Source organism: Marmota marmota, unplaced genomic scaffold (genome assembly GCF_001458135.2).
Source record: "Marmota marmota marmota unplaced genomic scaffold, marMar, whole genome shotgun sequence".
NCBI lineage: Eukaryota > Metazoa > Chordata > Mammalia > Rodentia > Sciuridae > Marmota > Marmota marmota.
The window spans coordinates 4449027-4460509 of NW_026000077.1; the positions used below are offsets into that span (position 1 = coordinate 4449027).

Consider the following 11483-nt stretch of genomic DNA (forward strand, 5'->3'; position numbering starts at 1 on the left):
CCAGCCCTGTTTATTTTTTAATTTTGAGACAGGGCCTTGCTAAGTTGCTTAGGGCCTTGCTAAATTGCTGAAGCTGGCTTTGAACTTGCAACCTATCTGACTCAGCCTCCTGAGTCGCTGGAATTACAGAAGTGCATGTGAACCACCGAATCTGGGAATTAAAACATTTTTGCCAACAATAACTGTCAATTCCATTCACAATGGTCTTAAAATAATGTGATGCATGACATTAATTAGCATGCACTACATGGTGTTTAGAAAGATGTGCGCTGGAGTTAGTTAATTCACTCTTTAAACAACCTCGGAAGGGTCTAGGATTTTTCCATGCTTCTGCCTGGCCAACTTCATCAGGTCAATCATTTTCCCTCCTGACCACAAAATGGCTGCCAGGGCTCTGGTGATTATTTCTCTGTGAAAACATGTTCAAAGCCAGAAAAGAGTCCTCTGTAGTCCTTTTAGTTCTCTTGAGAGCTGGAAAGAAATTCTTCCACTCAGCTACTCAGGATGCTGAGGCAAGAGGATTACAAGTTTGAGGTCAGACTGGGCAACTTCGTGAGCCCTTGTCTCAAAAATAATGTAAAAGAGCTGGGAACATAGCCAAGTGGTAGAGCTTCCCTGGGTTCAATCCCCAGTAAAAAACAAAAACAAAAACATCACACACACACACAAAAAATAAATAAAAACTATCATTTGTTACCCTCCGATTTCTTTGATCAGAATTGAGTTACATGTTTCTTCTTAAGCCAATTTCCAGCAAGGAGAATAAAATTCTCATGATTGATCAGATTATCAGGATCAGCGTGCTAGGGCTGGGGAAATTCAGGAAAGTCCCTGTCGCCCCTAGGGAATGAGCGTGAGAGAGTAAACTGAGGCTTTGGGTGGGAAACCAAGGGTTTCTGTTACAGAGGCTGGAAATCTCATCCTGAAGAGACCCAGGAAAGTCTCTCCTCTCCCCTCCCAAGCTGTATGAGGATGGGAGCAAGAGACACAGGGGACAGGGGACAGGAGAGAGCCAGGACCTGTCTGCCCAGAGCCAAGCAGCCCAAGAAAGTAAAGATCCCATTGATCTGAATGCTTAGTAGCCTGACGCCAGACATTTTGGAATGGCTCTGAAGGGCTTAGTTTGAGAGTTGTTGTATTTATGGTAACGATTTAATCTTCATTTGTTGTGGTATGTAGAGAGGGAAGGTGACAGCCTTTCCTTCTATCAGTGAGTTTAATCTTTTGCATATCATGAAATTTTTCATAAATCTGCTTGAAATATAGATTTCATCTCCAGGAAAAAAAAAAAGCACTGTGCACTTTCATTCAAATTCCACATGTAATTTGAGTAGTTTCCCTAATAACTGTACCCATTCATGGACTGCAAGGAATAGCCTTCTTGTCATCCTTGATTTGTGTAATAGAGGGGGAAGAAAACCCATAAGAGTTTAGGAATTTTTTTTTTTTAAAAAATGAAAGAGCAAAACCAGGAAATCTAATCTAACAAAATTTAGCTGTGTAACCTTATTTGAGTATTTTTTAGGGTCTGAATTTTACCTCTATAAAATGGGCTAGGAAGGTTGTTTCAAGAACCAAGTGGATAGCTGGACAGGTAGCACGTGCTTGTAATCCCAGCAACTCTAGAGGCTGAGGCAGGAGGATCACAAGTTTGAGACCAGCCTCAGCAAAGTAGTGAGGCCCTAAGCAACTTAATGAGATCCTGTCTCAAAATAAAAAAAATAAATAAAAAGGGCTGGGGATGTGGCTCCGTGGTAAAGAGCCCCTAGGTTGGCATCAAAACAAAACAAACAACAATTTTTTTAAAAAGTGTATGCTGTGGAAGACTGTATTAAATTATATAGCACTTTACAAATGTTGGCTCGAAGTCTAATTACCAGTGAATTCAACAGGATGATGATTCTTGCTTTCCAACTGAATAGACTTTATTTGGATTCAAAATCGTGCACCCCTTGAGGACACGCCTGAAAGTGTTTTGAGGATCTAAGCAGTGGAAGTTTCCTTTTTCCCATAAGAAAATACCATCCTCAAACTCAGGGACCAAGTCCTGCACCCATTTTCAGCAACTGATTGAAAAGAGGCCCCAAATGAAACACCCCGGACCCACTGAAAGCCCCACTCTCACCAGCTCTTTGAAGTCAGGACAAGCTAATGTGGCTGGAAGACTGGGGAACAGGAGAGAGGCTGGAGCAGGCCTCTAGATGGGTGTTCCTTTCCCCTGTCTGACCCACCTCTGGGACTTCCTTGGCTACCCTGCCCACTGGCCCCTCCCAGCCCTCTGGTCCCCTCTGTGGATCATGACTTTCATGGCAGATGCCAACTCCCTCTCCCTCACCAGGGTCCCCATTTCTCCTTCTTCACCTCATCCTTTTCCCATTCTTACTTTCTCTCAACCACCTTCCTTTGTGGGGGGCCATCTGAGGTTTCCATAATGTGCTTCCCTGTCCATCCTCAAGCCTTGACAGCCAGTCCCTCACCCTTGAAGAGCCCACTGGAGCATCTCCATGGATCCATCAACAAGAGGTTACTGAAAGGGCAAAATCTCGGAGGCGCTGGGGTTTAGGACTGAGCAGAGCTGGCCCTCTCTTCACAGAGTGTGCAGTCAGAGATCTCTCCCCCCACCCCCAGCAGGAGTAGACAGCTGACTTGGGGAGTTAGGAGAATTCATGGGGGGAGAAAACCAGAAGATTCTGTTGGGCTACAGAGAGAGCATCAATGTGACATGCCCACCACCAATAATAAAACAACAGGAAGTTATTCACAGGCTACAGGGCTGTGGTGGGGGGTTCAGTTCCCAGTTTCTTCCGTAGCCATCAACACCCAACCCTGTGCATGTCCAAATAAGCGAGCAGTACCTCTGGTGCAAGTATTCTTCTTATCCCTTGAACTCCCAGGCCCTGGCCTCGTGCACCAGCTGAACTTGGAAAAACTATTGTGGAGTGATTTTTCGGGTTTTTCCATCCATCCAGAGGGGGTGCCGATATTGGGAAGAGGTGCTAGGGGGAGGCAGAGCAGCCAAATCATGCAAAGCATAGGACGAGGGCAGATGGGAGAGGAACTCACTCCTAGCCTCAGCATCCATTTACTCCAGAGTTGCTAACAAAAATCGCTTGTCTCCTCAGCAGGGCAGCTCAGGGCTCCCTCTAGGCTTGCACTGCCTTGGGAAGGGAGGGAGAAGGGAGATCTACCACAAATGGAGCCTCTTTCCCCGCCTCACCCAATTGCTTCTGGCTTGAATAGTTCCCTGGGAACGCACCAGCTCCCTGGCTAATGGTTACACAAATACACAGATTATTGTCCTAACAAACAACCACGTTCATCTTCAGAACCACTTTCCCAAGCTGTGCACCGAGTCTCTGTGGACTCTAATCTGGGCCTCGCTAAGTGGCCCTCTGTGCCTCTCCTTTTCGGGTCTTTGTTTCACCTTAGATCTGGGATAAGTTGAAAGTGTTCAGTGACCTACAGGATTCTGCTGGCTTTAACCTATGAAGAAGGCTTCTAATTATCGACTTGCTTGTGATTGCCCCTGCCTGGCAGGTTTGGGAGAGGCTCTGGATTTGTCCTTGTTATTCTCTGGTCCTTGGGGGCTTTGGGGAGCTTTCCTCTTCCATCTCTGCTTCATTGCTCTAGATTTGGATTTAACACATCCAACTCAGAAGTATCACTCTAACTTTCACAGTATCAGGACCCTACTTAGTTTTCCAGTATTCTTCATTTTTCCATCTCTCAATTATGACATTTTCGGATCTGCTTAGTGCCCGAGATATAAATGTGATTTGTAAGTCACAGAACCTGTCTGTATTTGGGTCCCACTGCTGCTCCTCGCTAGCTGTGTGACTCTTGGTTAATCTCTTTGATTATCTGTCTGTTCCTTTGTCTAGAATAAATGCATTTCTCCTTTCTCTTTGAGAGATGTGTTTTGAAGACGAAATGAGGTCATGGATAAAAGACAGCACTGAAAACCAGCATAAAAATATCAATTTCCATGTGTGAAGGGTTACTCTGTGCCAGACACCAGGCCAGGCTCTGTCGGTACAATTTTATTCCATCCTCATGACAATGCAATAAGGAATGGTGTCATTACTCGCCACGTAATGTCCACATGAGTAACTGGAGCTGTAGAGAAGGCACATAATTGGCCTGGGTATCACACAGTATATAAAAGCGGAAGAGCCAGGATTTGAACTAAGACTCTACCACACTGCCTCCATGCAAAACACGTTCATAAATATTTGCTGATCTGGTTTCTTCATCAATAAAGAAACAGTATGAAAAAGACATGGAAACAAATAAGAATCAACCAAGAAGCCACAGAAAATAATGAGACCAAATATAACTGGGCGAAATGACTGACTCAGATCTCCTGATATAAATTATCTCACCAGAGAATAATCCAGAGACAAAACACAGCATGAGCCTGTGTAGTTCTCATCCATGCTGAAACAACTGGAAAAAAAAAAAGTAATCCTGGGTTGCAGAAACTTGATTATTGACTTTGGCAATGCTTTCGCCATCTCTTTGTGCCATTAAAGTTATTAGAATTGAATTGAGAGAGGCAGATGCACAAGATGAGCTGAAACAAAGATGCTGAGCAGTTGAAATCAATGACCCGCGGAGCTGACTCCCTGCCAAAGGCTACAACAGCTCCTGAGAGGAATCCACCGCTCTGGCGAGTGACCAGGCTCTGCGGAAGCTGCTCGTTTGATTTCTGGAGGGAACTTCCAGGTGGCTGGGGACTAACTGCTGTGGAAAGAAGGAAAAGGGAGCCCTTCTCATTACTAAGAACCACACAACCAGCACCCACCAGTGTTGAGCACATCCTCCCCAGGTTATAGAAAAGGAAGAGGAGACTCTAGAAAGGGAGGGTGGAGGAGAATGCAGTGTGATTCACAATTTGTTTGTGACAGGAAGAAAAAGTGGCTTAATAATCTGCAGCCAGATGGATGGAATATTCCTTCTCCCCCACCCCCAGAGTTGGTCCTCTGGTGCCATCACCCACAAAATGGGAGGCAACTGGAGGAGTCATAGAGCTAATTTACAAATCTGCCCCCAAGTGTGTGCCAGAACCTATCTCCCCAGGACTGCAAAGATGAACAATGATTAGACACTGGCTTAATGAGGATGCTTTGAAAGTCACTGTGACTGCTTGGCATCTCGTCTAGACACTGGTGCCTTCTCAATCCACTGCCTCCTCTCACTCTCCTGTCGTGAGAGTCTTCCTTCCATCCCTGCTTTCTATCATCCATCAGCCATTCAAGGTTCGTGTCCAAATCATTATGAGAATGATGGCATCTGTGTAAGTTGGTGTGACAATTCTAGCAAGGATGTGGACGTTGGGTTAGTTGAGTTATATATTTGTTTCTTCATGTGCATTTTTCATGATAATAATAATAGCTAATATTTATGGAGCATTTACTATGTGCCAGGAACTCTTTCAAGCACTTCAAGTGCTTAAGAAATCCCAGAGGAACAAACCTATCATCACTGATACTAGAGGTGCTCCAACAATCCTACCATGCAACACACAGTCCAAAGCTCCACCAACTTGCCCAGAGTTTGTAGTCAGTGTAAGAGCTTCCAACCAAATTGATAGTTGTTCATTCTTAGTCATGATCAGATATTCCAATATCACTGAACATGTGAGGAGAGCTGATAATATGGAAGATAAATACCAAAACAAACAATGGACAAACAGAAATCAAAGCATTGTGTGGAGGAATGAGAATACACAGGGAGAGGAGAATTAAAGTGTATGCATATTATATGTGTAAGAGATAACAAAGGATGCTACATGCAAGAAAAGAGAACATGATGAAACAAGAAAGGAACATGCAGAGGCCATCAGGGAGTTCTTAGGAATTAAAAAGTCTTCCAGAAAGTAGAGTAAAAGGTCAAAGAGATGTAAAACTGAAGAGAAAATAAAATAAAACTATAAGACTGGTCTAAGAAGTCAATATCTAAATCATAAGAGTTCACAGAAGAGAAAATAGCAAGGACATAATAATAATAAATGATTCCAAAGAAATTCCCAGAAATGAAAGACAAGCATTTTGAGTTTCAAAGAATACACCAAATGCTCGACAGTTCAAATACAGATAGATCCAAATTAAGGCATCTCATTAGAAATTTCCCAAAAGCCGGGGCGAGGGGGGGCAGTAGGGTATATGATAAATAGTCTATGAAAATTCAGAGAATGGAAAAAAAATCACATACAAAGAATAAAAAATTAGACAGGCTTGGAGGTCCTCAACAACATCATTAGAAGCAAAAAGAAAATAAAGGCGATATATTCACAGTTATGAAGGAAAATGCTCTCCAACCTGTAATTCCATACCTAGCTCAACTATCAAACAAACATGAGGATAGAATAAAGACATTTTTTAGACATGCAAAGTCTAAAAACTTATTTCCCATGCAGCTTTTCTCAAGAAAGGGAAAGATATAACAACAGAAATTCCGACACTGGAGAGAGGTAAAGGGCATTTCTAGGAGGACAGTAAGAAAGAGATCCCAAATGCTATGGTACACCAATGATAGAAGACGACCACCCAGATCAGTACAATACCACTCAGGAGACAGACATGGTGGAGCCTAACACCTCTGAGATGCCCAGAAGGACTGTATTGTCTTTTCAACCCAAGGTCAGAATACCCAGGTAAGGTTGGCCCATATTCTTCACCATATGCTGCTTTCAAACTTTGACTTACCATCTAGATCAGTTTGTTCACTCTCACAGAACCACTGTGCTGTGACCTACTCCTAAGAATGTAAGTGAGCCAAGGTGAACTTGAAAGCAGAGTAGATGTCATCCAAGGTATGCACAGAGGCTGGTTCTCCAGTTCTTAGGAAAAATCAAATTGATTAGCAAAGTAAAATCTCATGAATCTGAATGTAAAGCAACAGGATCTTTAAAAATTGATGATAATCACAAATTATGAAATTATTTTTAAAGAAACATACTTATATTCAGGAATCTGCCTTAACTCAAACTAGACCAAAAAAAAAGGAGTGGGGGTTCCTATAATAAAAGTCAGTGAGTAGAGGAATGATGTGTTATATACATAACAATTATCAACATATTAATAGATACTTCTCAAGTATTGTGGGTTCTTAAAAGTGGTAGTTCTTTCAGTGTTTTAAGCATTCCTCATAGAATTGAATTTTCTTTAAAAATCCTGTAGAACCGGAGCACTCATGCACTTTAAGTGTCTAAATTGCATAAACACTTCGGCAGTATTTACTAAAATAAAATAAATGTCTACCCTAGGACCTGTCAATCACATCTTCAAGTATGTACTCATAGAGTATGCTATGACCCTCAATACACACACACACAAGAATATTCATGTAAACACTATTCATTTTAGTCCCAAACTGGGAAAAAAAAATCCTAGTCTCTATTAACAGGTAGAAACATTGGTAGATTTGTACAATGGAATACTTCACAAACAAACAAAACAAACAAGCAAACTTGAACCACTACATACAACAAAAAATATTGTTGAGGGAGAAAGAAATCAGACTCCAAAGAACGTATGCTGTACAATTCCCATTAAAAGAAGGCCAAGGGCAGGCAGAATTATATTGCGGTAGAAGGTGGTTATTCTCAGGTAGGTTTGACTGGGTGAGGCTATGCTAGTGTGCTAGGAATACTCTATACATTGGACATATGTAAAACTTCACCAAGCTGTAACTTTCTGTGTCCTTCACCTCAGCGGTTATACCTTCCAACACCACCACCGTGGAACTCAGTTCTAATAAAACAGCACAAAAGAAGCACTATGAATTATAACAAAAAAAAAAAATTTAAGATGGAGTTCTTTCCCTGGAAGAGATTGAAGGTTAACCTCAGAAGGCAAGACATACACTCCACTCCAATGAGTATAATGTAGAACAAGGTGTGGAGGTGCTAGGTGAATGGCCCAGGTGAAGGCTGCAGAGGTATGGAACAGGGAGGGAACATGGAGCTCAGACCTGAGCTGAGCTTGGAACATACTTTTGCATGCTTGCTCCACCCATTTCCTCTCTCCTGTAAATCTATCTCCTCTACCGACTATTTCTGCTTAAATCCCCTCAACTGAATTCTCTTACCCAGTCCGCTGCTAAGCAACTCCTTCCCTTCTAGCTGAGCTCCTGGCTAGAACTGTCCAACTATTGTCACCACTTCCCTGACTCATGGCCTTCCAGTCTCTGCACCTCCCTATAGGGTCTTCTACCAGCCAGTAAGTACCCAGATGCCAGATCGCCTGCTTCTTCCCTGTGTTCCTTGACCTCTATGTCATGTGACACTGTGGAACACTTCCTCTTTCTTCCAAAGTCATCCTGCCTCTGTTTTCTGGTAAGACTATTTTCCCCTCTCTTTGCTTGCTCTTCTTGGTGGCTTCATTTTCCTTCGCCCTGGGAATTCCCTGGACTGGCCTCTTCTGTTTATGTCTCAGGCCCTCCTTTGGCCAGTGTCGTGTCAGTGCAGGCTGCTATAACAAAATACTACTTATAAACAGCAGGAATCTACTGCTCACAGTTCCAAGGTCAAAGTGCCAGCAGATTCCGTGTCTGGTAGAGAGGACCTGTTTCTCATAGATAGCGCCTTCCATGTGTCCTCACAGGGCGCAAAGGAAGAGGAGTCCCTCAGACCTCTTTTATAAGAGCACTGATTCCTTTCACAATCTAATCACTTCCAAAGGGCCCCACCCCCTCATACTGTCAGGTTGGGGGTTAGATTTCAACCTATGAACTTGGGAGGGGCACAGACATTCAGACCTCCGCAGCCAGCTTTCAGCTCCATCTGCTGATGTCCCTGGGACCTGGGATCTCCAGATCACACTACTCTCTTGAACTTGGATCTGGATGGGAGATTCTGTTTGGCTGTCTCATTTAAAGAGCAAGTGGAACATATCAAAACACCTATATTTTCTCTATCCTACTTATACTTCTTGTATCATTCATTGCCATTCAGTGTATGGTACCTTCATCCATCTGGAGAAGCCATCCCTAATCTCTCCCTCTTTTCTCGACCCCTCACATGCCATGGACAACCAAGGCCTCCCGGTCCTACCTTTCAAAGAACTCAAATCTGTCCACACACCTTACACCTCTCCATGCTTTATTTCAGTCCTGGATTTCTCTCTCAGATATTTCCAGAGTCAATCTAGTCATCTGCCTGTCTCTAGGCTCACTCTCAGCTAGTCCACTGATGTCATCTCCCTAAAGCAGGCACCTGATCATGCTTCTTCCCAGCTTCCTTCCAGGACCAGTGCCTGGCTCTTTAGCCTAGACCACCACCCGCAGTGGCTTCCTTGTCTTCTCTTCTTTCCAGACTCATCTTCTGCTCCTCCCTCTCGGGCAGTCTGAGCTCCACCCCCATAGTGAATCCTAGTTCTCTTAATGGTCCCCATTCTCATGGTGACTGAGACCCTCTCCTCACCTTTTCATCTCCATCCAAGAACTCTTGGCGGTTCTTATAATGGCAACTCCTGCTGATGGAAACAGACCCTCTGTCCTCTCCAGTGGGACAACCTGCAAACACTATTGGAGCTGTTGGTCTATTATTCACAGTGGATAAACTCTCAAAAGGCAGCTATTTGTCTTCTTCTTTCTTGTATCCTAAGCCAATGGCTCAGGGTTGGTGCTCAAAAATGTTTTCTCATAAATGACTAAATTTTCAGTTGTTGGGTACACAGATCTTTTTCTTTTCTTTTTCTCCTTAAAGACACATAGCTCAGCAGCCGCATTTCTAGCCACTGTCACTGTTTCTATTTCTGAATGTAATTGCTAATGCACAAAACTACTCAGGGTAACAACTACAGTTGGTGGAATGGTCCAGCGACTCTTATGAGAGTGCTTCATGCTCTTGTGAAATAGCTGCAGTTTGAAAAGGGTGTAGACCTTTGGAGAATTAGACAGGAAAAAACAATCTGTACCTGGGAGAACAAACCCCCCTTCTAGAAAGCCCTTTTCTCCAGGAATGTCCCTCGCCACCACTACCATTCATTGCACTGGACTGTACTGGAAAATCACGAATCTAAGAACTCCCCAAGGACAAACCCATGGACGTAAGTTGCTGCATGAGCCAGAACCCATGACCTGAGGGGACTGTTCTTTCCTCCGGCTACGCAAAAATGCTGGATGACCTTCCTGGTGGCACTCTCAGAGGGTCATGGTGCACCCCACACCGAAGCTAGCCAACCATGTAAGTACCTGAAACTTTTTATGCGTGCCTTCTATGGTCACATTTCCCTCCCTCTTGGCTAATGAGTTCTGTGAGTTTATTACTGGTTGGAAACAAAATAGCATTTCTTTTCATGAACCTAAAAGTCCTTTGGCTCAAATGTCTTGGAGCCTTTGCACAACCTATAACACTGGGATTGCACGCACAAAGTACTGCTCCCCCAGCCATCTGGGCCCTTTGGGACTTTCTGGACAGCTCCAGCAGCAGCAGCCCCTTTTGGCCTTCAGCTTTCCAGACTGAAGTAAATATATGATGTCTGGAAAGAGGCCCTGAACATAATAAATATTGAATAATGATTATGGAGCTGAATCATGATAAGAGCTGCCTTTAAACGAGGATTTAAATTCTTGCCATGAGTCTGAGATGTGAGAATTAACTAATAAATCATTGCAAGCAGAGCTGAGTGAAACAAATGAATGTGCTTGGGTCCCCTCAGTAGAGGGACACGTAATCATTTGTCCTCAGATCTTCTCCCATTTGTTCTTGTTTCCAAGTGAGAAATAGTCCCTCTGCGTGCATGACAGCCTGCCTTTGTGAGATGGCGGGGCGCCGTGCTGGGCCTTTCTGAGGACAGGATGCTTGTGCAGGGATGCTGGCCATCCTGTGAGGAGGAGGAAGGAGGGAAGGAAGGGGTGAGAGAGAAAGAGCTCTCTTATGCCAGGCACTGTTCCAGGTGTTTCACATGGACGGTGTCATTTATATTGCACAACAATCCTGTGAAAGAGATTGGGATCCGTGTTATACGGATGGGAAAACAAAGGCCCAAAGAGTTTGGGTAACTCCCAGGATGCTAGGAGCAGTGAGTTGGGACTTCAAAGCCAGATCTGTTGGACCTGTGTTAAGGATACCACTCCAGGTCCTTTACCTAAGGGACCCTGCACCCCATACGACCCTCCCACCCTCATATTGCCATGATTCTTGCCCTTGCTCAGAGCAATAGTACTGTCCCACAGACAGCCTAGTCCATCTCCTTCAACTTTTTTTTTTCCTGTTTATTTTTTGTACAAATTTGAGACAGGATCTCACTTATTCGTCCAGGCTAACCTTGAACTTGTGATTTTCCTGCCTCAGCCTCCCATCCTGCAGAGGGGAGGCCCCTCCTGGGCCTGGAGGGGCCACAGGAGCTATCTGGTGCCCCTCCTTTCCTGTTTCCTCCTTCCCTTGTCTCCCTACAGGAAGCACCACGACAAGATGGTGGCGGTGACTCACCGCTAGAAGAATAAAATCTTGAGTGGGGGCCGCCTGAGTGGCTGGA

General features: G+C 44.0%; 1 long non-coding RNA gene across 1 annotated transcript; it reads right to left on the bottom strand.

Moving 5' to 3' along the window:
• Positions 1–1741: 1741 nt before the first annotated feature.
• Positions 1742–9969, bottom strand: LOC125620178. The gene is made up of 3 exons (XR_007351775.1): positions 9425–9969; positions 6708–6841; positions 1742–4743 (listed from the first exon to the last, which is right to left on the bottom strand). It is a non-coding gene; the product is annotated as an uncharacterized LOC125620178 (long non-coding RNA).
• Between the last annotated feature and the right edge of the window lie 1514 nt (positions 9970–11483).